Here is a 27,615-nt window from a genome sequence, read left to right on the forward strand (position 1 = left end):
AACACAGGCAGATAGAGCAAAATAAAAAGAATCGAGTATTTTCCTGTTTTTTCCTACTATCTCTTCCTCCCCAACATACACACACACACACACACACACACACACACACACACACACCCTCCAAAGAGGTGACCATTTTTAGAGCAAAGCGTTGAATTTGAACAGGAAGACAAATATTTTATTCCAAAACATTTTGTAAGTACATAATGTACTACAGTAATTCATTAGTCTCTTTTTCTCCACTTGTTTTTTTATTAATAGCTAATTTTTTCCAGTTTTATCGAGATGCAATTGACGTAACGTTGTATAAGTTTAAGGTACACCACATAATGATTTGATATGTGAATATATCGTGAAATGATCACCACAATACGTGTAGTGAATGTCCTTCACCACACACAGTTACATTTTTTTTTCCTTTGTGATGAGAATTTTACTGCTATTCTCTTAGCAACTTTCAAATACATGAAACAGTATTGTTAAAACAGTCTGCATGCTGGACATCAACCCCCTTAGAACGTATTTGAAAGAACAATACTCAAGTATTGTTCTTTAAAAATGGTGAATATTTGGAAATGTCTTACAATTTGAAGGAATTGGCAGGATAACTGAACTCATTTTTTATAGTCTTTACATGTAGCATGCCTTTCTGATGATGTGACTTGGTTCCATCACCAGCTGAAGATAATTATCAATAGCACAAGAGACTTACTCTGCATTGGATACACAGGGACATGGGGCTGGCACCTACCTCTGTGACTTGTATGGGAAAAACCATAGCCCTGATGCCACCAAATTACCTAAAGGAAATGAAAACATAGCTCCTTGGAAAATCCATCTTATTATCTACTTTACCTATTGTCTTTTGTGCTGTATTATTACCTCAAAATCATTATGCTGTCAAAAATGTCTTTTCTATCCTATTCCCAATCTTTTGACACTCCTAAGACAGTAGGTGGTGTAGGAAGAAAGGAAGTATCTCCCTTATGCAGACAAAGCCTGCCAGCAGCGCTTGCTAAATTGGGTCATAAAGGACCTTGGCCAAGTTCAACACAGAGCAGTGTGCTCTACTTGGCCTTATCAGATGTTTGCCTGTTTTTTTCAGATTTTTACCCAGAGTAGCATCTTAGGGGCCAGAGTTTTTCCCACAATCATCACTGTCTGGTAGTAACAATCACTGTCACCTTCCTCCATCCCAGCCTTCTGCACCTGCCGCCCCCATTTGCCTGTATGCTTCTTACATAATCTTCAAGTCTCTTGATCTTCAGGGAATCTTTCTTCCTTGCTTCCTATATGAACTTTTAGGGAGAGGACAGGAAGCAGATTTGATGGGTCCCCAAAGGATGTAGATCCATCTACAGTGATGTGGGTGGGTGAGTAACCAAATTTTAATATCAGGGAGGCTTCAAGAACTTAGGTCTGACTGTGAGAGGTTGTCTCTGGGCAATAATGCCACTTGCAGTGGGGTTGGGAAGGAGAGACCAGCAAGCACCCAGTTCCTGGGGTTACATTTGTGTGGAAGTAAGACCCACTTCGGCTAGCATCATCGCTCTGGGCTAGGTTCCTGCCACTGCTCTAGAAGAGGGGGTTCTCCAGGTAGACAACCTCCATCGAACATGTTCAGGCAGGGCTTCCAGGAGGAAAGCTTCTGAGAGGATGGAACAGCCCAGGAAGTTCTCCAGTACGTTATTATCAAGCTGCATGCTCCCTATTACTGCCGAGGCATCCACAGTCCTGTTTTATTACCCAGATTTTATCTCCTTCTTGCCTGGACCTTCTTGAGTTAATTTTGTGTGTGTGTGTGGTAAGCGGGCCTCTCACTGCCGTGGCCTCTCCCGTTGCGGAACACAGGCTCCGGACGCGCAGGCTCAGCGGCCATGGCTCATGGGCCCAGCCGCTCCGCGGCACGTGGGATCCTCCAGGACTGGGGCACGAACCCGTGTCCCCTGCATCGGCAGGCGGATTCGCAACCACTGCGCCACCAGGGAAGCCCTTGAGTTAATTCTTTGAAGCCAGATCTTTCACTGGGCCCAGGCTTTTGGATGCCAGTTTCCTAACCAGGATCATGATTTACAAACAGACATCCTGGACTCTGGGGTGGCTTTCCTAGGTCTAAGATACCCAGCTGTTTCTCCCTTTGATGGCCAACCTCTCTGTACTTGACTTCAGCCCTAAGTGCCCTTTTCCGCTTGCCTACCGGGAGACTGTCTTTTCTGACTTCAAACCTCAGGACACTTCTCTCTGTTCTCATAGCAACAGAGATATACCTCTATTTTGACTCTTATTACATTATATTGTAAATACTTGTTGAAGTCCGTCTCACAAGCCATGAGCAACAGGAAAATGGGAAAAATCAGAAGTGCCACTTCTAGTCTCAAAAATATACAAGAGGCTATTAATTATAGATGTTCAGTATATGTTTGTTGAGTGAATAAATGAAAATGAGCCTGCTTGATTTATGGACCTTATGTAACCACGTCCCCTAAAATTTTCATATCTCTGTATTTAATTGGCCAAACACACAGATAAAAATTTGTTTAAACTGGATCTATCATTTTGGCTGATTTTAGATAATACCGTTTAAATCAGACACATGAGTGTGTTGCAGATATAAATTCTATAACATCAGCTTACTACCAATGTTAGGTGGAACCTTAGTAGTCATGTGCCTTTTGAATATGTGGAAATCCTATTATTTATTTACCACGTATAAGATTGTTATCCAGATATTGCTTACGTGTAGAGAATAAAAAATTATACAAATGAACTTATTTACGAAACAAAAAGAGACCCACAGACATAGAAAAAAAACTTATGGTTACCAAAGGGGAAAGGGCAGGGGAGAAGGGATCAATTAGGAGTTTGGGATTAACATATACACACTACCGTATATAAAACAGATAAACAACAAGGTCTTACCATATAGCACAGGGAACTATACTCAATATTTTATAATAACCTCTAAGGGAAAAGAATATATAAATATATATACAGATAAATATATAAAATATATTTATAAATATAAATTTTTATATATAAATATGTATGTATAGCTGAATCACTTTTCTGTACACCTGAAACTAACACAATATTGTAAATTAACTATACATCAATCTTAGAAAAGATGGCTCTCGGGCTTCCTTGGTGGCGCAGTGGTTGAGAGTCCGCCTGCCGATGCAGGGGACGCGGGTTCGTGCCCCGGTCCGGGAGGATCCCACGTGCCGCGGAGCGGCTGGGCCCGTGAGCCATGGCCGCTGAGCCTGCGCGTCCGGAGCCTGTGCTCCGCAACGGGAGAGGCCACAACGGCGAGAGGCCCGCGTACCGCAAAAAAAAAAAAAAAAAAAAAAAAGATGGCTCTCCAAATGAGTTAATTAATAAATTAATGGAAGACATAAGTTTGATAGTAAAATGCACAGATTTAAATTTTTTTTACATCTTTATTGGAGTGTAATTGCTTTACAATGTTGTGTTAGTTTCTGCTGTATAGCAAGTGAATCAGCTATACGTACACATATATCCCCATATGTCTTCCCTCTTGCGTCTCCCTCCCACCCTCCCTATCCCACCCCTCTAGGTGGTCACAAAGCACCGAGCTGATCTCCCTGTGCTATGTGGCTGCTTTCCACTAGCTAGCTATTTTACGTTTGGTTGTGTATATGTGTCAATGCTACTCTCTCTCTTCGTCCCAGCTTCCCTATCCCCCCATAAAATTTTTATATCGGTATAATATTTGATCTCCATGAGTTGGTTTTTTTTTTAATTCTTGGAAATGAAACGAATGGACTCCTTCTAAAGCTTGAGGGTGCTATTAATTTCCTAGGGAGGACTTGAGGAAACTTGTTTTCACAGTTGAAGAAAGAACATTGAGATAAAATTTTGCACCAATTTTATAACCCCTTTGGGTTTAATAATTGAAAATGTTTCCATGTCTTTTATGCATACCTGTTACCACACTAGTGATGCCATTGGCAGATGACAGTCTTACTGTGGGATCCCCACCAGGAGGAATGTGCCCTGAATTCTTGTTTTGCAGAAGCTCAGTGTCTCCCTGGATACCTAGATAGATACTAGTAGAATCATGGCTTTAGGCTGTAGCCATGGTCCCAAGTTTTCCAGGTGAGGTGGCTGGAAGAGGCTCCGAGGAAAAATTCTGCCTTTCTTAGCATTGTCCTCTTCGTGCCACAAACTTGAAGCGGATATTGCAAAGTGCTCTTGGTAGAGTCTGTAAGAATCATAGCTATTCTGTGTTTATTCAACATTCCATATTCTTGATTTGGGCAGCACAAATATTCTTACCGTGGTCTTGCTTGGGAAAGCTGGTGCAATAAGAGTAAGATTTTTTTTTTTTTTGCGGTACGCGGGCCTCTCACTGTTATGGCCCCTCCCGTTGCGGAGCACAGGCTCCGGACGCGCAGGCTCAGCGGCCACGCACGGGCCCAGCCGCTCCGCGGCACGTGGGATCCTCCCGGACCGGGACACGAACCCGCCTCCCCTGCACCGGCAGGCGGACTCCCAACCACTGCCCCACCAGGGAAGCCCAAGAATAAGAATATTTTAAACAATTGAATTTTGGGGAAAAAAAAGTCCATCATTCATGCCTCTCTGTTAGCTTAGGTTTAGCTTCTCGTTCAAGCTCAGACACCATGAATATCCTTCCTGGAGCAGAGTGTAAAGGTGGAGGAATTGGGCTTCCCTGAAGGGCAGTGACTTTCCACGGGCAACGCCAACTATGTGGTATCAGAGCAGAAGGTTTGGGCTTCTGGCTGTCAGCCCAGTATTCTGCTCCTAAATCATATCATGTCCATATCATGTCCAATTCAAACTCTATATGTTTTCTTTCTTCCCCTCCCTTCCTCCCTTCCTTCCTCTCTCTCTCTCTTTCTTTCCATCTTCCTTTCAATTCACGGAGGGCATGTCAGAAGCTCTAAGAAGTTTAAATCAGCCCATTCAAAGAATAGATAAAATCCAGTTCTTTCTTTCCTTCTATATGTTTTTCCAGATTCTTATGTTCTAAAATAGCAAGCTTTAGCAATACATACTGTCTTTTTTCCAAGGCACATTCCTCTTTCATAAGTGTGAGTTTTTAAAAACAGTTTTGCTCAGAAAGATGGGTCAGAGACAACCATTTGTAAATGGAGAGACGGAGGTAGGGAGTGATGAGGCCATTTACACGGGGCCCAGGCTCCCGTGGACTTTGGAAACTTAATTTATTCCAGAGAAGGGCCAAGTTCCAGACTATGCAACTTACACATGAAAAGGCAACCCAAACAAGACTACTTTCCTGAATTTTAAATAGAAGTCTCAAATTGCTTGCAAGTAAGCATAAAATTCCAAGTTTTACTGTGCAAGTCCTATAGTATAGGCACACAGCTGGACAAATACGCAGGAAAATGATGAGTAGAAGGAAAAAAAAAACACCTTCTTTACAATATTAAAATTATATTGTAGGATGCATTTCGTTTGTTGGGAGATAAAATATTTTTACTTGTATGTAGGTTTTGTGGTCTTTACATCACCAACACAATCAAGAAATAATAAAGTGTGACTATTTCCCTTTTCTGTGTTTCACATTCAATTAAGAACTTAAAATTTTGAGGGGGCTCACCCTTGACTCTTAGAAAAATGTTACCTAAGCGATGGAAATCTGAACAAACCATCATGACAGGAGGTTAGGGTTACGTTTGCATCTCACGTTAGTTTTCCAAACGCTTTGCCGTATGGTAGGTTTGATCGTGATGTCTACCCTGGAATACATTTTCCATTCCACAATTTTCCACGTCCAGGCCGAAATACGGGCAACCCTGCTGCAAGACAAGACTCCTGGAGGACACCCCAAGAAGTGGCCCCCAGGGTTAAAACCCCAGGGATGGCTACAAAGCCGATGAGGGCAAAACCCAAGAAGTTGTGCTGAGAAATAAAAGTCTATATAAAGCCACAAGCTCAGTGAAGAGGAACACAGGATGAAAGAGGAAGGCCTTTGACACAAAACAAGTCTGACCTTAGGCCAAATGCTATCCTCCTGTGGTCTCCTCCTCTGTTCCCTAGTAGGGAAGGGTCAGGGACTGTGGTGGAATGTGCCGGCCCCCTAGCTGTGCACAGGGTTTGAAGATGGACAGACATCTAACTATAGCTGCAGGTGAAACCAAACCCAGAGAAGTGAGGTTTTTACTAAAACATTTACATCCAGTAAATAGGACCAGTGACATTAATTTTTCTTTCTAGTTTTCCATGGATATTGATCATGATTTCTTGATTCTTACATTGAACTATGCTTGCATGTATGTGTGTGTGTATATATATATGTGTATATATATGTGTATATATACACATATATATGTATATATAGACGTGTATATATATACACATATATGTATATATATACGTGTATATATATACATATATGTGTATATATATAAAACAAAGGCAACTTTGAATGTTTAAGTACACAGTAAAAAGGTGAAAACTTTAAGGCAGATAAAAGTAGTCCCAAACAGCCAGTGTTGTTATTTAAGTACAAAAATAGCCTTTGAATTTCCATTGCTGACTTTGCTAGGCTTGACCTTACATGAGCCTGCATTCTCAGCATTGGTTTACAAAACTCATATAATCAGAGAAAAAAGAAAGATTTTGAAAATAGAAAATAAGCAAGGCTAAGAGAGAAATATTCCACAAAGCATCATATAGATAGAAATGTAACTTAAAACAGGTTGACTATACAGAATATGAATGAAAATTCTGAGTTTGTATGTTTAGCTTGGGTTCTATTTATGCAGCCACTCTCAAAGTAAGGGAAGAAATGGAAGATATTTTTAACAATGATCTCTCTATATATTCAAAATAGTCTCAGGGTTTAACAGAATTTCATACTATGTTATGGCTTGGAATGAACTAAATAGATTTATAGGTAAATTTCCCCAAACAAATCATTTGAGGCAACATCATAAATGGAAAGATTCTGTACCGAGAATTTCTTTCCCCAGGAAGATGTGGATGAATCAACACCATAAGCTTGAGATGGTAATTTTATGTTAATCATCTTCTGTGTTTCAGAGTGCTTGGATACCTCTGTGCAATGCACTAGTGTGTTCTAGCGTGTGCACGTGTGTGGGCGTATGTGTGCACAGGCATAGGTGTGTGTCTGCATCGCTAGATGTTCATGGTGAGTCTGCTTTTCATACACAGGCTGGGTTCATCGTAGCAAATTCCAAATGAAGAAATAAATGTCCTTGACGTTCCATTTAATAGACAGTGGGTGGCACCATCTTAAGGAGCTGCTGATATAAGGTTGCTCTTGGCACTCTTTTCTTTATTTGGGCTACAAACTCCATCCAAATTGTGAAGGACTTTCCACATTAGTAATTAATAGGGCCCCATTATGTTAACTATCATCCAACTTAGGACATCTTTGAGGAAAGATAAGAGATGAATAATTTGAAGTAATTTTCTTGTAATCATGCCAATCACTTGAGCAAAGCAGTTATTAAAGGAAACAGTATTATGATGAATTAGGGGACATCTAACACGGAATACCTTTTCTTATCAGCTGCTTCTAGTTTCTGATGCTTAAAAAAAAAAAAAAAAAGACAAACAAGCAGAAGTCTATTCCGAAGAACACTCATCTTACTGTAAATACTAGTTTGTTTAGCAAACCCTGAATTTTAATGAGGCTCGAAAGGCAGACTTTACCGTAGTTTCTGCTCATCTCCTTGGAAAGAGCTGAAGTTTGCCCGCTTTACCTTCCCTTAAAAGGTAGATGTAATGAGCCTGAGTCACCTCTGATGACAAGGATTCTTCCAGTTCAGATTCGCTGAAGTGATTAGACATTATTTATCTAATTAAATGTTCAAAACACATCATTATTGAAAGGAATAAATTTAGTACATTTGTTGAGCAGTGTTAACGGAAATGTAACCGCACATCATTTGCCTTTTTAACATTTTATTATATCTATTAAGTCTTTCTGTGCTTAATTAAATCAACTTATTTTTTACAGTTAATTTAACATGATTTCATTTTCGTTACAGAGTCTGAATCAGATATTCTGGAGAAAGCCAACTGTATACACAAATTAAGCTCTGACTCCTCAGGTGCCCCCTTGCATTTCATTCAAATCTGGAAGCTTCTGGGGATTCCCATGATTTTGAATGGATGTTATTTTTCACAGAGGGGAAAGCTTCCTCTTCATTTTCTTTTTTTTCTAACGCAACAATTTTTAAGGCTACAGAGCCATCAGGTTTGTACAATTTGCGTCACCGATCATGGCCAACAGTTGGAAAAGAAATGTTTTTTAATGCTTGGGAAAAAATAAATCAGAAGAAAAATGTGAACGGATCAGCCTTAGTTGCTGCTCCCAGGGAGCTGTACTTCTTAATTGTCTCTGTAGGAACAAGGGTGTCTAAATAATAACGCTACGGTTCCCGAGAAGGCACAGAGTAGTTGAGTAGCCATAACTAGGGGGTGGGCAATGTGGAGGAAGTTATTGTATTACTATTACTATATTCAAATGAGTGCTTCTCAGTGATCAGTATTTAGCAGCGTTCTTTTCTTCGCAAGAACCCCAGGCTCTAAAATGGGGGTGAGAGGGGAGCAGAAATAAAGCCACAAATGTTTGGCGCCAATCACAGCAGTGAGTTGCGATTTGGTACATTCAAATCTCCCCTGAGAAGTGTTAAAATGGAGAGCGTGGCTGGAAACAAACGGGAAGGAAGATTCGAAGGTTGCAAGTGATGGTGGAAAATTCTAATTAGACATTTACATCAGCTTGCAAAGCTCCTTGTTTGCCCAAATGTTGGCGTGTTTCGGGTTCTGTCAGTCTTCAATTGAAAAGTCTTAACAGGGGAGGCTTCTGAAACCCTCACGGAACCATCAGCATGCTGAATTTAAAAGGTGGCCACAAATGCATTAGCTTGAGATGAACTAGCCAGTACCGGAGAACAAAATGAAAAAAAGCAAAGAAAAGAGAAGAAAGTGGGTGCATGTGTGCTGATGCATCCTCCCTGCAGGGGCCTCTGACGTTCCTCAAAAATGCTTGCTCTCTTGGCTCCAGGGACCCACTTCTGGCTACTCTCTGGGGCCACTTGGACTGGCTTCGATTCCCCCGGGGAAGTGTCCATGATGGCAAATTTGGCCAAAAGATTTTTTTCATTACCCTCCAACATTTCCTTTCACCTCCAACCTCAAGGCAGGGCCCTGGCTTTCCCCTTGGAGCCGGGAATATAAAGACATGGGGCCGTCCGGGCTGACCCGAGGGCCCTGCTGTCAATCATTTCCTCCCCAGCTCTGCTCCCTTTCACACCAGGCAGCTGGACCCATCGCTGTCAACCAGGTAACAACCCCCAGACAATAGAGGCCTGAAAGCCTGGTCTAGACACTCTTTTAGCCACTTATTTGCTGCTCTTGGCAGCTGTTGAAGCATAAATAAGCAGTTTGTAATCAGAAAGCTGACATCATCGCCGCTCGGCTGAGAGGCGAGATTGTGCCTGAGCTCTGAACGGCTTTTTTTTTGTGTGAGCGTGACAACAGATTCTGGGGTGGGGACACAGATTTGTACCATGCTAAGCTGGTCTTTCTTTGATTTACAGAAGACAATTGGATCAGGTTCCCAGCTCCAGGACACACCAGAATTATTTTTTCATCTTCAGTTCCCGATGGCCAGTAAAATCGGATAATAAATTGGGTGGCCGTGTGCCACGGGCCGGTCATAAGAAGGAAGAGAGCAGGGTGCACAGAAGTTTGGACTTGGGACATTTTCTGGGCCACGGGACATACCTCTCATCAGCTCCTTGAAAGTGGGCCAATGGCACTGGTTTGGGTTGGAAACACGGAGTGGAGGTTTGGTGCTGGGTAAAGATGTCTGTATGTATAGTTTCACAAAAGGCAGCAGAGAAACGGGGGGGTTTACTCCTGTTTCCCAAGTGCGTTCCGTTGTTGTCATGGTTGTTGTTTTTTTTTTTTTTAAAGATCAAGTTTGCCATTCAATGTGATTGGCAGTTGTCCTGGTGAAGGAGAGTAGGCCTGAGTCATCCTCCAGAAATGTTGACTTTCCATCACCTGTACAGCTGAGAAAACCCCTCTGAGGTTTTCTCCCCCAAAACTTGAGGTCGTTATCGGAAGGAGCCTAGATGGCAAGATGGCAGACATTATTTAGGTATAATAATTGATTTCTTAGAATTATTTTGAGGCTGTTCCCAAAGGAAGGAGAGCTTCTCTGGTTTCTTTTAACAGCGTGGTTCTGATTGTCCTGATGTCTGCCTGGGACACCTGCTCAGGGTCTGTTATAAATGGCAGGCCCCAATGAATGCCAGGGTGCCAGGGAGCTTGCTACCTGAAACCCATTCAGGTGGTTTTGCCCATCTCCGGTTTCACTTACCAAAAAAAAAAAAAAAAAAAAAAAGGCAGTTTCACAAAAATATTGACTTCCTATCTCCCCGAGGGTTTCTGGTATTAGTTTGCTATAAGTAGCTCATGATTTAGAGTACAAAGGCTGATTTAAAGGGAAGTAAAGAGGCATTGGTGAATGCGGTCCTGTATTTTTACAGCGGGAATGAATAGAAGGAAACAGATTTAACATATCACCTGCCAAGGGCTATATAACCTGCGATTCAGGTGCATTTTCCTTCCCCCTCTGCGTCTCACAACGCTGCAAATACACATCTCCAGCCTGACGTTTGCTTTAAGGTATAACTTAGATGATCTCTTTTTGAATTTTGTTTCCAGTGGAATCACATGGACATAGTATCTCAGGAAATAAGTTCCATAAATAAGCCATGTAAAGTTTCATACGCAACAAAACTTTGCAGTCAATATTTGACCATTGTGCCCATCTGCTTCCAAAAAGGATTTGCAGTCACTTACCAAAAAAAAAAAAAAAAAAAAAAAAGGCAGTTTCACAAAAATATTGACTTCCTATCTCCCCGAGGGTTTCTGGTATTAGTTTGCTATAAGTAGCTCATGATTTAGAGTACAAAGGCTGCATGTTTAACAAAATGACATAGCAGATAATTGAAATTTATTTGCAATTTTCAAACTACAATAAACACAATTCTCCTTTTCTTTCATTAATAATCTCACGGCTAATGCATAGCAATCCCTCTGCAGCTTTTACAAGCAAACTTGAGCTGCTGTGTTGTAATAGCTGGAAAAGTTAATGTAGCTTGAACAAGGTTCCTAATTGTCCCTGTCTCTGTCATATTTGTCTACTTGAATGGTCCTAAATACCACAGCGATTAATTACTACAGAGCAGGTATTACAAGATGTTATCATCCTTCCCCAACTGTCTGGGTGAATGGAGAGAAGCAGGAAACTGTGCCAGTGTTTCATCTTTGCTCTTCCTGTAAGGCACTTTAACCAGAAGATTTAACGTGTCAAAGTTAACTGCGTTCTCTAGCAGATATTCACATTCTAATTAAAGATTAAGAACGCAGTACATTACACTGTGATTTGTCATACATGGCTTGTTAAATAGGAAACCTACCGGGATTCCCTAACATTTCATAAACATTATTCAGGGCTTTTAATGTGGGCAGAGAGAAAGATGATTCGATTGCACTGCAGTATGGAAAGCAGGTTACCCTCCGTCCACCCTCCACCCAGCCCCCAATAAATCACAAAATCAGACAACTTGGGCAATTGGGAACCAGTCTTGTTGCGGAGATTTTGTTCAAACCGTGAATCGACTCTGGTTTGTCTTGGGTGGCAAAGGGGAGATCTTGGTTATTACGCCTCGGCAATTTTTTTTTCCTCTTTTTTACTTTTGCTTTTTGCTGTCAGCTAAGTACAGGAAGAGTCTTTGTTTGAATCTGAGCGCCAAAGGATGGCAGGAAGACGAAACAGTATTTCTACAGCAGCCTGAGCTTTCTTCTCGTCCTCGTGGCCTGATCGGCATCATTTCGGCACTAGTGGCCCAGGACTGGTTCACCTTCTCTGATTGCCTGAGGGGTAAATTAATGAGGTTACCGAGACACTGAACATTTGCATATCCACAGATGCTTATTAGGTAGACGTAGACGGTGAATGCCAGGTGCACTGAATTTGGAGGATATAGGATTTGTTAAGAATTAACATCTTTCCGCTCCTTAGAAAAGGGGTGTTTTGTCACTAAAAATAAGATGCAGGCAAAACTCCTGCTTAATCACTCTGAATAATTACACTAGAATAGAAAGCCAAGGCAAAGGAGGGTCTTGCCTGAAAGCAGCAGAGAACCCACCGGGCTGCCCTCGTTGCGGGGAGACCCGGATGCGGTGGTCCCAGAGCATAAAAGGAAGCGAATGCTTTGCTCTGTTTGGAATGGGGGCTTTAATTATGCTGGTGGCGTGCACAGCGGAACACGATGCCATCATCCCGAATGCAAAATTATCAATTGAAGGCGACCTTTATATTTGTAAATATTGTTATTGACTGGTCGCCAATCCAAGCTGGAGCAGGGGAGAGCTTTGCTAAGAAAATGATGTCCAAACCCGAATCACAGAATTAGTCTTGCCTGTCTCTCTGAGGGCCATGGGTTCCATCCTTGGTGATTTCTGCTGGGGCTGTGTGGAAGCACATTGTTTTTATCTCATTCTTGGGAGAAGTCTTATGGTGCTCTGGGCTGTGGCTTGGAGACTCCTTCTTCAGAGCTTCAGTGGGCAGATTTCATATTCCTCCCGTCCTTAGGAATACTTCACAAAACAGAATCAGGACTCTCCATGTTTTTCAGAGCCCTGTGCGGTGGGGAGAGCCTGCCTGGCCTTTTTTGCTATCATTTTACACAGGTAGGTTTTCTTGCTTTCGATTTCTTTTTTCTTTTCTTTTTTTTTTTTTTTTTTTTTTGCCTCTTTAAAGAAAATGATGGGCAGCACTCAACCTCCAGGAACTCATCTATCAAAATCAAGCTGGGATAAGTATTTCTTTGAGAAATAATATATATTTACCAACAGGCTCTATTCTGCCCCCTTGTTTCCCTATACCTGGCACACTTCTTCCCTCCCTGGTCAGGCCAGTGATAACCCTGTATTAAGAACACAGTCTCTGTGTCTGTATGTGTACATATATTTTTTCAAAGATTCCCTGATGCACATTCTAGATCTATTTTACAGTCCCTTTTCTTGATTTTAAAAATAGTTCCAACGTCTAAAGAGCATTTTGTGAGGCTCTCCCCCCATTTTTAAAAATAGCTTCTAAATATGAATGAGTTAAGTATCTTCCCAGAGAAAAGTCAAAGGGTCTTTATTTCAATCTTGCATCAGGCTTAAGCTTTTCATTTATTTTTTCGAGGTTCAGAGGTAGAGTCATTGTCAGAACAACCCCCCCCCAGAAATAATCTGCACGTGTTTTAAAATTCCATCTGTTTTCTCACACAAATTTTTGATGCATTCAAAAATATACGGAAAAATCACAATGATTTCAATGTGGCAGAGTTGTAATGAGGCACCTGTATATTTTCATAAACCGGAGTATTTCCGATTTACTACTATTTGTTGATAATATTGTATAAGACATTTTTTAAAAAACGTATTTCACCCCAAAAGGGCCTGCCTGAAAACATGCACTGCAGTAAAATCACTGGAGTCCGGGTTTTTTGTCACACAGGCAGAGCACAGATTTTTTTGATTATGTAGATTTCTTTTCCTACCGCAGTTTCATATGCAAAGCATGCAGAGCCCCATCCGTGCTATCTCCTAAAGCAGTCATTCTGAAACCCAATCTGGGGACAGTGCAGACTAAATAAAATTTCATTTTGATTTGGCCTCCTGCTGCGAATGGGACTGCTTTGTCTCAGCCGACAGAACGAGCGAGCCAGAAAGGTATGTCCTGTTTTGCATGGCTGACGGTGTGTCTTGCGGCTCCCGGGCAGGCCGTCCTGCATCCTGCATCCTGCTCGGGCGGGCTCCCAGCTCCTAGACTCTGCTGTCTTTCTCTTTCCCCTTCCATTGCTCCCGTGCTGCCTGCCTCTACCTGCAGGGCAGGGTCGTGGCAAACCCACACCGATGGTTTACTCTGGCATATGCTTAATAGCTCGCGTGGTTGTTTGCGTTTTTCTCACTGTCTTTGTTGTTGGGTTGGTTTTTTTTTTTTTTTTCTATTTTGGTTTTTGTTTTGTTTTGCTTTCCCTGCACACATTTGTTCTCCCTGTTCCTCAAGGTGTTGAATGCCAAAATCTGAACTTAAAGGAAAATTGTGTAATGTGGCTAGGATGCTCCAGAGATTTTCCTGGAAGATTTTATCATGCTGAATTTTATTGTAAATTGGAAGCTGCGTTGAACAGCTTTGAAAGACTTTAGTTTTCATGGCCCTTTCGAGCCTCCTTGGCAGAAAAGCGATCGCCCATTTTAGGGAAAGGGGAAAATAGAAAATAAAGACTCTTCCAACAGGACTGAACTGTTTTGCCATCTTGGTATGTTTCTGTAAAATGCGTTGTGGTGTCTGCCTGAAGAGCTGCAAAATATGACTCTATTTTAAAGATGACCTTCATGTAGAGTCATCTCACGAGAGGCTGGATTTTGTCAAAGCCTCTCATCCCCCCTTTTGGAGAATGTATTGGCAATCAGGGAACAACCTGCTGTGACTTCCTCAGAAGAAGCTTTAGATACAAATGGCGATGTGCCAGGGAGGCTGACGGTGGGAGGAACTCCGTTTTCAAGCCCAAATTTCTCCTTGGAATTGTCGTTGCCCTTGACCAATTCATATGGTACCATAAGCGAAAGAAGTTCTTCCCTGGTTCATATATTGGCATAGTAGTACTATAAACTAAATTATAGCAAGTTGGTAAAGATGGGTATAAAATAAATGAAAAAATAAATTGCTTAAGAGAAGAGCAGGGAGGGACTGCTCTCTGACTCTGGGTTCAGCATGAGTAATTCTACAGAGGAGAGAGAAGTAGAAACACATGCTAATTAGCTTCTTAGGGATCTCATCCACCCACTCCCCCAGAAGTAGACACAAAATGTCATGTAACTTGTAGAGGGTCAGAAATTAACTTTTTAGCCCCATACTGTTGCAGTCACCCCAGTGTGCTGTGTCCTCTAAGAGTCGTTCTTGATGCCATTTCTGAAATTCAATGGGTGAGGTCTTTGCCATTACAACAAGTTGTCCTTTTATCACTAAATCTCTAAGTTCACTATTTTGGACCTGTTGGCCAAGAGCCTTGGGAAAGGAGAGTTGTCAAAAGCTTTCATAAGTTGTTGAGAGCCCCCGCTTGTCATGTACAACAGGTTGAAGAACAAAGTAAAAGTTAAAGAAGACATTGAAGAAACAGTAGCCTGAACACAGCACAAAGTGTTGTCTGATAAAGATGGCACCATCCTCCTCAGGAAAAGGAAGATGGCGGTGTCCGGTGGGACTGGCAGTGTTTGGTTAGACTGGGGTATAATTTCTAGTATCACCCGAGAGCTTGTCTTTTTGCTCTAGCCTCACTATCAGAGTCGCTTGGTTATTTTAGAGCTATTAGTTGATGAGATTAAAAAGCCCAAATTTGCTTTTTGTCTAATTTGTAAATGTTTTCACAGGGCCACTTATTGACATTATAGGGACTTTTCTGATAACTAAGTGAACACTTTAAAAAGTAAAATCCACTATGTTAAAATAGTTATTTAGCAAGGATAAAATACTTTTAAAAAAACTATCATGAGTCCTAAAAAGAGGGGATATAGGTATACATATAGCTAATTCACTTTGCTGTACAGTAGAAACTAACACAATATTGTAAAGCAACTATACTCCAGTAAAAATTAAAAAACAAAACAAACAAACAAAAAAATATAATGTGAACACTAGTTTTGAATAACAAGTTACTCATGGAGGTTTTATTTCTCCATAAAAATAAATGTTTCTATCATATGGGAATATATGTTTATATCATGCATTTGCATATATATATAAATATACATATATATATGCAGAGGATGAGAGAGAGAGAGAGATTGAACCAATTATGCTATTAAAGAGAGTCACCAAGCTTATCTTGTGGATAAAAACAATAAATATATCCAGCAGACAAAATTCTACACTATGGTTTGACTTATCACATACATGTAATAATCACCAAAGGTTAGCGTTAAGACATAGGATGTTTTCATTTGTTCACGTCTTCATCTTGAACTCTGTCTGCGGAAGGCAAGTTATGGTAGTAAGATTTAACCTCTCAGGTGGTTTGGGGAGATGACCTCGATGAAGAATGGATGCTGCCTCAGCATCAGTCTCTTCATCTCAGTCTTCTGGTGACTGCCATGCCTGTTGGTCTTCATGTTTCAGCTCATGTTTTCCATAAACATGATAACTCAACATGTCTGCAAGCCCTGACTATAACTGGTAGAAATATTGGAGATAATGACACAAATGGTCGTTCTTGGCGTGTGAGTTGAGTTTATAGGTATTTTATTTGCTAATATTTGTGATGACCATAATCTGACCTCCCTTTCGTTCACTATCTGGATCCCTCTACAAGTAAGAGAAAGACAGAACACCGACTGGAGTTAAATGTAAATTGTGGCCAAAGACAAGAGTTTTCTGTTTTCTGCTGACCCCTCCTAACTCTTGGGAAACAGTGGGTACCCTAGAAATCTTTTCTGAGAGGATAAATGAGCGAATGGATGACCCAGGTTGAGCACAGGAGGAGAGAAAGGAGAGCTTGTTCACTCCTAGGAGCCCATCTCCTTACTACCTAGAGGTCATCACACATGGAGGGAGGAGATTTGAAAGCCACCTATTCTCCACCTGGGGCCCATGGGCTTCCTAGGCATATGCAAATCCACTGAAAATACATTTTTCCAAAAAAAATAAATTACATGACATGCTCAAACAGGTCTAAATAGAGCCGCCAAATGTTAAGGATCTAAGAGTGTAAGGAGATATAGCCAGAGAACAGTCACAAGTGGCAGGAGAGGGAAAATCATAACATTCTCTGAAAAGGTCAGTATGAAAATAAGAAAAGAAGTTCAATTTATTTACACTCCGTAACTACTCCCTGGTTACAAAGAAAGCATACAACATACAGAGACTAAAAAAGAGCAGTATTTTTAAAAAAAACAGCTACATGGAAAGTTCATTTTACATTTCTGTAGGCTTGGGGATGGCAAACCAAAACAATAAAGAGAATGCAAGTCAGAATCCAGACACTGGGCTCTGGTGAGGTACCACTGAAAATAACACCTTTGGACTTATTTTTCAAAGAATCACACCAGACCTGGAATAAAACCACTTATGTTGTTTTAATAAAGCTAATTATATTTAACAGAAAGGTCATTTACTATATCAATCTTAATATGGAAAAACTTCTCTGCTATTTCAATGTGTGCGATAATAATAAAGGACATCCCTGATCCAGAAACGACATGAAGAGCTGTGAACATTTAGATTTTCTGTGAAGACGTAGGTAACCTTGTAAAATCCCCATAGTACAGCCGATGGGGGAAGAGATCCAAGCAAGGTTAGTCCTTGGACAATTTGACATCTAAATCTACTTTTGGAAGAAGACTTCAACTTGTCCTATGAAATCAAAAGTTGTATCGTCAGAGAAACTCTGTAAACTGTGATTTCATGCACATGGAAATAATCTTAGACTTCAATATTTTTATCTCACGAAAGCTTCCGGCAAATTTTAACGTCCAGAATAAAGGACCTGAGTGTTAAAGGTAGAGCAATAGATATTCTCCACACAAAGCTTGTCCTCAAAACAACTGAAGAATTGATATAATGTTTCTTACAAATCCCACATCACAGTGGCCATTGCCTGGTCAAGTGATTAGGCAGAGAGAAGCCCTGTGGTTGAGCTTCCCTCGCTGCTCCTGGTTACTTAATGGGTGGGTGCTGCTGTCACAGGGCAAGACAGCCCCACGGCGAAGACTAGGGACAAACCACTGGTCACTGACCTGGATTGATCTCGGGGCAGGGACATGGGGTTCTCCAGATGGAGAGGCAAACTGAGGTCATATCCACAAGGCGAGTCCTGTGCCCTCCCCTATCATTCTGCCCAAGACAAAATGAAGAATCATGAGTTCACCAGCTCTGGACTCCTTCCAGGAATGCAAGCAGACATCTAGAGACCAGAGAGACAGTGGACTCAGCCAGGAGAGGACCAGAAGATGATAGAATTCCTCCTTTATCCCCAAGGCCAGCAGGATGCATAAATTGCACCCACCTTTCCCATCACTAGGATGTCATCTTAGGGGAAGAAGCAGGGATGGGGTGAATACCTAAGAGATTGGTCTTTCTATCCAAATGGAAGAATGAACACCCAACTGAGAAAGATGGCTTAAGTTATCAGGACTGACAGCTCCAAACTTGATTGGACATTTAATTAATTTCTCTCCCATACCCTCGCTCACGACCAACTGAGGCCTCAGGAAGAAGCCAAGATGAGCTGCGACCAAAATAAAGAAAATAAATTATATTTTCACTTCATATACAAGTCGCATTGTCACTGAAATTTTGCAACCACCTACACTCGAAAGAGCCTAGATTTTCACATAAAGATCTACCCTCAGTGACCCAAGGAAATGTTACAAATTCAATATGCCAATCTCAGAAAAAGGGGGGAAGTAACATTGAACAAGTGTTGCCTGCAATATGTCAAATTAATCTTCTTCCGGACCTGCCACGCAATATAGCTTCAACTCCAGAGGGTTAGACCCCTCTTATGCATGGATCTCTCAGAGCGATTTCTCCGTCTCTGGGAGGAATCCCTGATGCAGAAGGGTGGGGGCCCAGGTGCCCTGCAAATTTCCTGAGTCCAAATCCCTGACTTAGTTCATGGGCCAGTCTCCACAGGAGCTCCCATAAAGCCGGGTTCTCTCTGCCAGGAATTTAACGTTGGAAAAGGAAATGCCCACTTGCTGAGAGCTGTTGGAACTCGGTGACATCAATACTGACATGGCAGAAGACAGATGAATTTTATGCATCGTTCCAGAAGACCTAGATTCAGCCACCTTTGTGCTCTTTGTGCAGACAAGATTCATCAACTCCTCACGTTTGATGCCTTGAAATGCCACAGTGTTATCTTAGCCAATCCCCTTCTTCTGCTTACGTTTTCTAGAGTTTATTTCTCTTGTTTCCAACTTAAAGGGATCTTATGTGCTGCTAGAAAATATGTGAACAGGAAATTCTTAGAAATCAATGCAACGTCCTCGACGTTCAACCATGTGGCCTAAGGGAAGAAATATAACGAAGAACACTCACTCTTGGACTTGTATCCACGTAGTGAAACTGAAATGCTGTTGAAACTGAAATGTTGTTGGATCTGGTAACAGTTACAAATGTTACAAATGCTCATGATGTCAACCAGAAGTTTTCTAGAAAGGCACATAAATACCTTTGGGAATATGCCAATAGTTTACATCCGCGGATGCCATCTTAGAGGATTAAGCGTTTCAGGGTACAGGGTATAGAATAACTTTCCAAAAGTTATGCAGTATTCCTTGTGCTCCACTGACTTGTATATTCAGGTAAAACATGTAACAGGGATCACAAATGTAAGCAGAAAACTAGCTTAAAATTCAAGATAAAAGTCAAAAGAATCAAGAAGTATCACAGCATTCAGGGATAGAGTCAGAACCAAGCCGCTACTACAGGGATCTAGATACACTAGGGATCTAATTCTTTCTCTAAACAGAGACCAGGGGGCTGGAGTTTTCAAACACTGGAGGAAAATAAATGGAAATCTCAATTTTTTTAAACATATATTATTTTGAAGGTTTTCTACTAAAACACGGTCTTTGACTTTACCAGTAAATCAAGTTGGTGAAGTGGTCTAGATATAGAAAAGAACAGTGAGTGGTATGAATGAGACATAAATTAAGGCTTAGTTTTCACCTGCAGAATTACTCTGCTGTAATATTTTATATAACCGTGCAGTAACCCAAATTATTAGCACTAATATCGATGGTTTTATTAAATTAATGATTATTGATAGACAATACATTATCAATCAGTGTTTTTGTCAACCAGGAAAACACTCGGTTAGTTCATACCATGCAAGGATACTATTACAAAAGAACTAGAATAGAAATAGATAACTTTGGGGGGAAAAGTCTTCATCCAATTGTCTTAATGGTTTGTTCTGTGTCTGTGTAAAGGGCAAAAGAAGGTGAAGTTAGCTATACCATTATCACCCGCCCACATTAACAATGCATGTATTTCCCCTCTAGTCTAGTACAGACCGCTGTGTTTTTCACTTATAGACTTCTTTTTTTGCTTATTAAAAAAAATACTTAAATCTTTTACCATTAAAGAATGCTTTTAAGGAGAACAGTGTATATGGAAACTGACATATTTTTCAAAGAAGAAGTGACGATCTGTGGTCTAGCTAAATGGTAACTGAGAGGGTTTTGGTTTTGGTTTGTGCTTTTGTTTTTTTTTCCAGCGGTCTATTAGTATTTGGAGAGCGTAAACATTAATGAGGGTGAAGTGCTCCGTGGAACAAGGGGATAGGGTTTGGAGTAATGGGATGAAATTAAGAAAAGGGAAATTTAGGTTGATTACCAATTATCAATTGAACATCTTCTTAATGTTGAGGTCTATTAGACTGTAGGGTAATCTTGCAAGGGAAGTGGTGGGACTCCCATTGCTTAGAAGTTTAAAATTAGAGTGGACAGCACACCATCAAGGACACCCCGTGGTGAGTGATCCGCCCCGTTGTGTGGAATGAGCCAGTTCACCTTGGTTGCCTCTATAGGCTCAAGCTTCCACATGACCTGGGGAGAGAAGGGAAGAAAAACAACCCCAGCCTGTCCCACCCAGATCCACCATGCCCAAGTGACTGGGGAAATAATTTTTAAATATTTCTTCTGCTTTTCATCTACAACAGTCTTCCTGACACTTCGATAGAAACCCCAAAAGAGACAGTTCTTTTGGCAACAAAGACCTTCCCAAGGTGTGTTTTCCACGTAGGAAGCTGACATCTTTCTGAGACTCAGAAAAGCCAGTATCTTGCGTCACGTGGTACTCCGCTTTTCAGTAAAGTAAAAATTGGAGCAACCAGGCAAATAATACTTTAATAATATGGCTATCACGACATTGGTGGGTGTATACGTTCCCTCATTCTTGAAAGACAAAGAGATGGAGGGAATGGGAAAGGGAGCTAGAGATTGAGAGAGGACAGCAATTGATGAGCATTGTACTGTGTTCCAGGGTCCTATGAAAGTTGATAGCACCGATTACACGAAAATAATGGTTATTTCCTTCTGTTCCCTGGGAACCCATCATGGTACCTGGAAGTCCATTTCAGAAAAAGGGTCATCTATGGAAATTAATGTGTTAGAGAAGATACAGTTATAGCTTCTGATTTTAATGAAATAGTACTTCATACTCTTTGATAGGCGTTCTGTCAATCATAATAAAATAAGAAAGAAGACTATAGCCACATGGTATTAATCTCCTCAGAATCTCTTTCTATTCTGGCTTAAAAAGAACATGCCGAGTCTCACAAATGCCAGAAAGAAGAGAGGCACAAGATAATAAGCACCTCTCTACAAGCTGCTGAACCGAGTGGACAGCGGGAGTTAAGAGTGTTCCATCAGAACGATGGAAATCAGACATCCAAAGCCTAATATCCCCTCATCGCTGGAGGTGGAACACAGGAGGCTAACTGTCATGGGAAGGTGAGAGCAGAGAGCGCTTTTGCCCTGAAAGTCTGTATTGGGCAAAACCAGGCAGTCTGGGCTTCCCTGGTGGCGCAGTGGTTGAGAATCTGCCTGCCGATGCAGAGGACACAGGTTCGAGCCCTGGTCTGGGAAGATCCCACATGCCGCGAAGCAACTAGGCCCATGCGCCACAGCTACTGAGCCTGCGCTCTAGAGCCCGAGCTGCGCAACAAGAGAGGCCGCGACAGTGAGAGGCCCGCTCACCGCGATGAAGAGTGGCCCCCGCTCGCCGCAACTAGAGAAAGCCCTCGCACAGAAACGAAGACCCAACACAGCCAAAAATTAAATTAATTAATTAAAAAACCAAAAAAACAAAACAAACAAAAAGAAACAAGCAGTCTCTCCAACAGAGTAGAAGGTCAACACACCCCACTCTTCCTTCATCTTCACTCTTTAACTTCCTAGTGACTAACAGTTAAAAAGTTATCCTTGGTCTTCAGCAAAGAGAATTTGGGGCGAGGGAAGATAAACATAATGCAGGGCTTCAATTTCTCTTCCAAAAATGATGCCTGCGAGAAGTGAGAGAGTTCAGAGAAAAAGATCAAAAGGGTGCCTTCCGCATTACGTGCCCTGTCCTAGTTTCCCATCCCTTCCTCATGGTAAATTCCTTCCGTGTTTATGAGTTTAATGTTTTACTTGATTACCAAATCACTATAGTCGAAGTCAGTCAATAGAAATATCTCACTCCTACCAACTGGTTTCACACATGAAATGAACATTTCCCAGAAAAAAAAAAAAAATGATTATGACATTTTTTCTCCGGTGGGGAAAAACTTCTTCAGAAACTCGTGACTGTACAGGAGGAAATATATGCTTCCAAATTCAGACACTTCCAGGCAATCCATTGCTGTGACTTGTTGCTTGAAATAGATCCATGTGCTGCTTATTTAACAACAATGGTATTTCGAGAGAACCTGGATCCTCAAGGGTCTGGGCAATTGGCAGATGTGTCCTGAGCCCTGGGCTACAGGGCCGCTGACTGTGGTCCCCTCTGGAGAGCCGATGCTGGCAGCACAATTTTTATCTCACCAGCCAAAGAAAGGTGATACCAACTTAGAGGGGAGGTACAAAAACACCATGTCCATTTTCTTTTCTCTCTTTTGGCCAAGCTGACAAGAGAGGTTGACAGGTGAAAAGCTAAATTTTCTAGATAAGGAAATAAGTGATGTGTTTTCATGAAAGTGATTGTTTCCGGTCAAGAGCCTAGCCAGGTAAGGAACGCGTGTGCGTGTGTCCTGAGAAATCACCAAATTGCCAGTTGGGGTATCCTAAACTCAAAATATGGAATCTGAGCGATGTTATTCATCTGCAATAAATACCAAAAAGTTTTCACAACAGAAAACTACTTCCGAGAAATGTTCAAAGTCACTCACGTCTACCTTGAAAACTGAGCGTGTACAGTATTCAAATATCCACACACTCACTTCTTAGGTTCAATTAGGGGATGCTTTTTTTTTTCCTAGACCCAAACATTGCAATTTACTTTTAAGATAATAATACTTTATATGTAAATATAATTTCCAAACACTTTCATGCACATTATTTCATTTTATCTTTTAAGAAATGTTCGATTTTTATTATCAAAAACAATTTAATTATAGCTTAGTTCATTTAACCAGCTGGTAGAAGAGACATAGAGTTGAAGTTATGCATCAATAAAATTCACATCCAATATTAAACTGGTCATAATGATAGATTCTAACAAATCACCAAATTACCACCACTTAACGTATTTTCCATCATATTTGCTGAAGGAGGCTTTCAACTGGGAGTGGAATATTCATATCTCATAGAAAGGATGATTTTTTTTTCTTGGGAATAGAGATTAGAGATATCCCGGTAGTACTCTTCGCTTTGTTGATCAGCAGAGTGTTGAGATTCTGGTTTTTTCAGGCGATAATTTCTGTTGCAGTCAATCTCTTGGAGGCCTGGCTTCTAGTTATTCATCTGGGAGCCCCACTTCCACACTAGTCAGACAGTCCTGGCTGAAGCAGGACTGGGTTTGTGCTTTACCTCTCTCCCTCTTGATGAGATCATTTCCCAAACTTTAACAGCTAGTGCTTTAAATGACTCCCTCAGGCATTCATGCTCAAGGCTCACGATCTAAGAAGGTTCCAGTAGCTTTGCTCTTCCTCGAAAACTTCTTGCAGAATTTCTTCCACAACTGTGAGATAACACACGATCCCTGAAGAGCATCAGGCAAAACCAAGAGAAAAAACACAAGGTCTGCGTTCACTGTGCGCAGGTCTGTCTGGCGGGAGGTTCTAAGACATTTCTCTGTGGGCTCTGAATCTGGGTGGGGTGTGAAGAATAGAGCTCGAGGCTGGGGCCTGAGAAACCCTGTGTCCAGTTCGGCAAAGCCCTGGGGTTACTCAACATTCCAGCACTCTGAGTCAAGCTTGGCTGCAGCCGTGGGAGGTACAGGCAGGCCGGATGAGGAAGGGAACACATCCGGATTGAGGGTCACTTCCAAGGTCAAGCATGAATCAGCATTCAAACCACGGGTTCCGACTTCATGCTGTTCCTTAGCTTAGACCCTGCTTAACTTAGCCAAAACCTGTACTCCTACTTTGACTGACAGGGAGGGTTTGAGTTAGTACTTCAAAAGCAAAAGAGAGAGCAGTTTAATCATACTGAAGCTCAGAGACTGTGACTTCATCAAGTTTACATTCCGACCCCATCCTGGCACCCACTAAATTAAGTGGCATGAGGGCAGGTGTGAGGGAGGGAGCACATGGCAATGGAAAAGATCTGTGAATTAAAAACCGGTTTGCAAATAAGTCCAAAAAATATTATGTAATTCCACTGATAAGATACATATATAGATATTATTTTATTTTGCCATATATAATACCAGAAGCCCCGAAAAAGGGCGTGTTGTGTAAGAGATCTTATAGGTCTCTCATCTTAAATCACAACTGGCATCAGTATCAACTGGTCATTTGTGGGGTCCTGTAAAAATGAACCTGTGGGAGCCCTTGTTAACAATGGCTAAGAATTTCAAGAGGATGACCACAGAACCTTAAACCAGGCAGGTGTGAAGGCACGGGTCCCATACCCGTGAAGGGGGCCTTGGTGGGCACTGAATTTCTGCGTGTTTTCTGGTTCTGCTTCAAAAGGCCCAGATTTCAGCTCAGTGTGAAGGGAAACTATCTAACAATTAGGCTGTTTATAAATAGAGCACACGGCTTTGTTAAACAGGCTTTGCCCTTCAGTAGAAAGTTCACACAGAACCTGGAAGACCATCTGTCAAAGATGTTGAAGGAGAGATTGATTCCTACATTAGGACAGAGCCAGACTTGACTTTAGACGTCCCGTTTCATGCTACGAGTCTGACAATTTTCATCTTCTTCAAATTTTTGAAAGGAACCATTTTATATGATTCATTTAGGAGGCACACCAAAGTTCTTGACGCTTTCACTGTTAAGGGATAACCTCCATGCCATAAAATCTTGGCATTATGATCATTTGACATAAGTAAAGGTGGCCAAAGATATCTGGGCTTCACGAGCATTTACATGACGCAAGAAGCTTGTTAACAAACATGAAAGACAGCCCAGGCAGCTTGGGTATTTCCAGACTTCAAAATCCATGTGTCCACCAGTGCTACGCAAACCTGATGGTCCTCTCACCCACAGCTATCCCAACCAACTCTTTTTGGTCACTGTAAGTCTTCATAATTGTGGTGTCATTATACAGAGAAGCTAAGGTGAGAAGCTACTAAGGAAGTATTTGAAATGTCGAAGAAGCCATAATATTGAAATGCAAATTAAGATGATGCTTGCAGAGTTAAAAAGCAGCAAATGCGGAACCCCATGCCTTCCTGAGTTGATCAACAAAGAAACCAGCCCACACAGAGTCCAGCAGAAAAACTGTTCAGATTCTCAGCTCCATTACACTCAAGGACCAAAACAACAAGGGGAAAAAAGGGAATTACCAAGGTCGTATTGTTTTACCTGAGTAACAGAATCATTAACGATATTAATATCTTATATTTTTATTAAGTCCCTCCAGGCTGTTCAACTACTTTAAATCTACTTAACGTTGGTCAAATGTAGTCTGGCTGGTGGTAGTCAGATGGACTTGTTCCTGTTTCCTTCCAGAGCTCCCATTCAGGAGCATTTGCCGTTGCCGTTTTGTTAATAAAATAAGTATGGCATTGGTTTCTAGCATCCTGGATTTTTGTTGAGCAAAGCAGCATGGTGTATCAAAGGCATGTCAAGAGATGTGACGTAAATGGAAATCGCAGAGTATCATAATGCAGCACAACAGGTGCACAAAATAGATGTTCAAAATGGTTTCTATTATTTGGCTTTTTTGGAATCAAATCAGAATCAAGAACAATAGTGGCCATTTCAGATAAATTACTTCTGCACATTCTTGCAGATTGAGCAGCTGTAAAGGAGAGGAGGGGGTGAGTCGGGGGGTGCTTGCTATTTAGAAGGTGGATGCAAATACATTTGTAATGTGTACACAGTATATGCAGTATATTAAATTTTTGCCTTTCATGTGCCATGATAAAAGTAGTTTCCTTTCCAGGATTGCATGTTTCATTAATACCACATTTTAATAATTAAACAGCACAACTCTAGAGGCAATCGCTAAGATAAAAGTTTGCAGACAATCCATTATTTTTCTCAGACAGCCCTTCTGAAGAGCCCGTGGAGATGTGGTTTAATGATTTAAGTTCTAAAATGGGTTGTTTAATAGAAGCTTGGGTGTTTATGTAGTTTTGTTCTAGCGGGCAGTGTCTTTTGTCAGGTGTGGTATTATTAATGATAGAAGATGGGGTGAGAGGTCATCTGTACATCATTATGCATTTCAGCCCACTCTCTGGCTATTTCTGTTGCGTTACAGTTACTATTTGAAATTTTTAATGTTGGGAAGGGAGAGGTTTGTTGTCTTTTCAGTACTCTCTGTTAGGGTATTCTATTTTATTAGACATAATTCCAAGGGAGAGGGGCAAAGGAAAGCAGACGCTGGTTAAGGGGGATATATAATTGGGTGTAGTGGGATTAAACTGTTATTAGCGTACACTCCTAATGGATGCCCCATAAAGAACCCACGGCAAAGGCATTAATGAGTGATGAAGGAAGAGTAGGCAAGCTGAACGGTGTTGCCATTACTGCGATCCTACTTACACACAAACTGTTTAGTAACCACTTGAAAGGCACACCAGACTCCTGATGTATCTAAGCAGAGCAATTTTCCTCCAGAATTATCTGTTCTTTTTAAATCTGTAACTTCCAGTCTGCAGCACCTTTCTCACACCCCAATCCTAATACTTAGCTTTGCTCCAACATCGAGCCTCGGATATCAAAAAAAAAAATTTGTGAAAAACTTAAATCTAATGGAGAAATATATAAATGTATCTACAAACCTGGCCTCTTCTTTGGTTTTTTTTTTTTTAAAAAGCAAGATATGTGAACACTAATGCCCCCAGGTGATGGGAGTGGGAAGTGAGAAATAAGTTGAAGGACATGATTTTTTTAGATATAAATATTCGAATGTTATAAAAAAGGTCAAACGTGAACATTGCAAATGTGCTTTTCTGTTAAACTGAAGAGAAACAGTCAGAGCCAGCATCCTTTCGTTGTGGTCCTTGTCGTTTGTGGTGTTGCAGGTACAAATCAAAGAGAAAGTGAAAGTGTGGAAGGTTTCACAGATGATTTAGATCACGTACTTTAATGTATTGGCTGGATTACTCTCTGGTATAAGTGTTTATCTGACAGATTATTTTCCCCTTAAATTGTGTAAATATGTATAATAAATGTTTCCCCTTTATATTGTTTTCATTCTTTTCTCTCTCACAACAGAGTGGGGTTTTCCCCATCTTAAAGAAACATATTAGAGATTTGATGACTACAGCAGAGAAGCCAGAACACGTCGTTTAGCGTTACTTGCGTGGGATAGTTTTCAAACCTCACAGATTTTCGATAAAACTTTTTATCTAAGAATTACTCCTACACTGTATTGTACATTCATAGCAGTGAACGTTTGTAA

The sequence above is a fragment of the Physeter macrocephalus genome, chromosome 12, assembly GCF_002837175.3.
Source record: "Physeter macrocephalus isolate SW-GA chromosome 12, ASM283717v5, whole genome shotgun sequence".
Lineage (NCBI taxonomy): Eukaryota > Metazoa > Chordata > Mammalia > Artiodactyla > Physeteridae > Physeter > Physeter macrocephalus.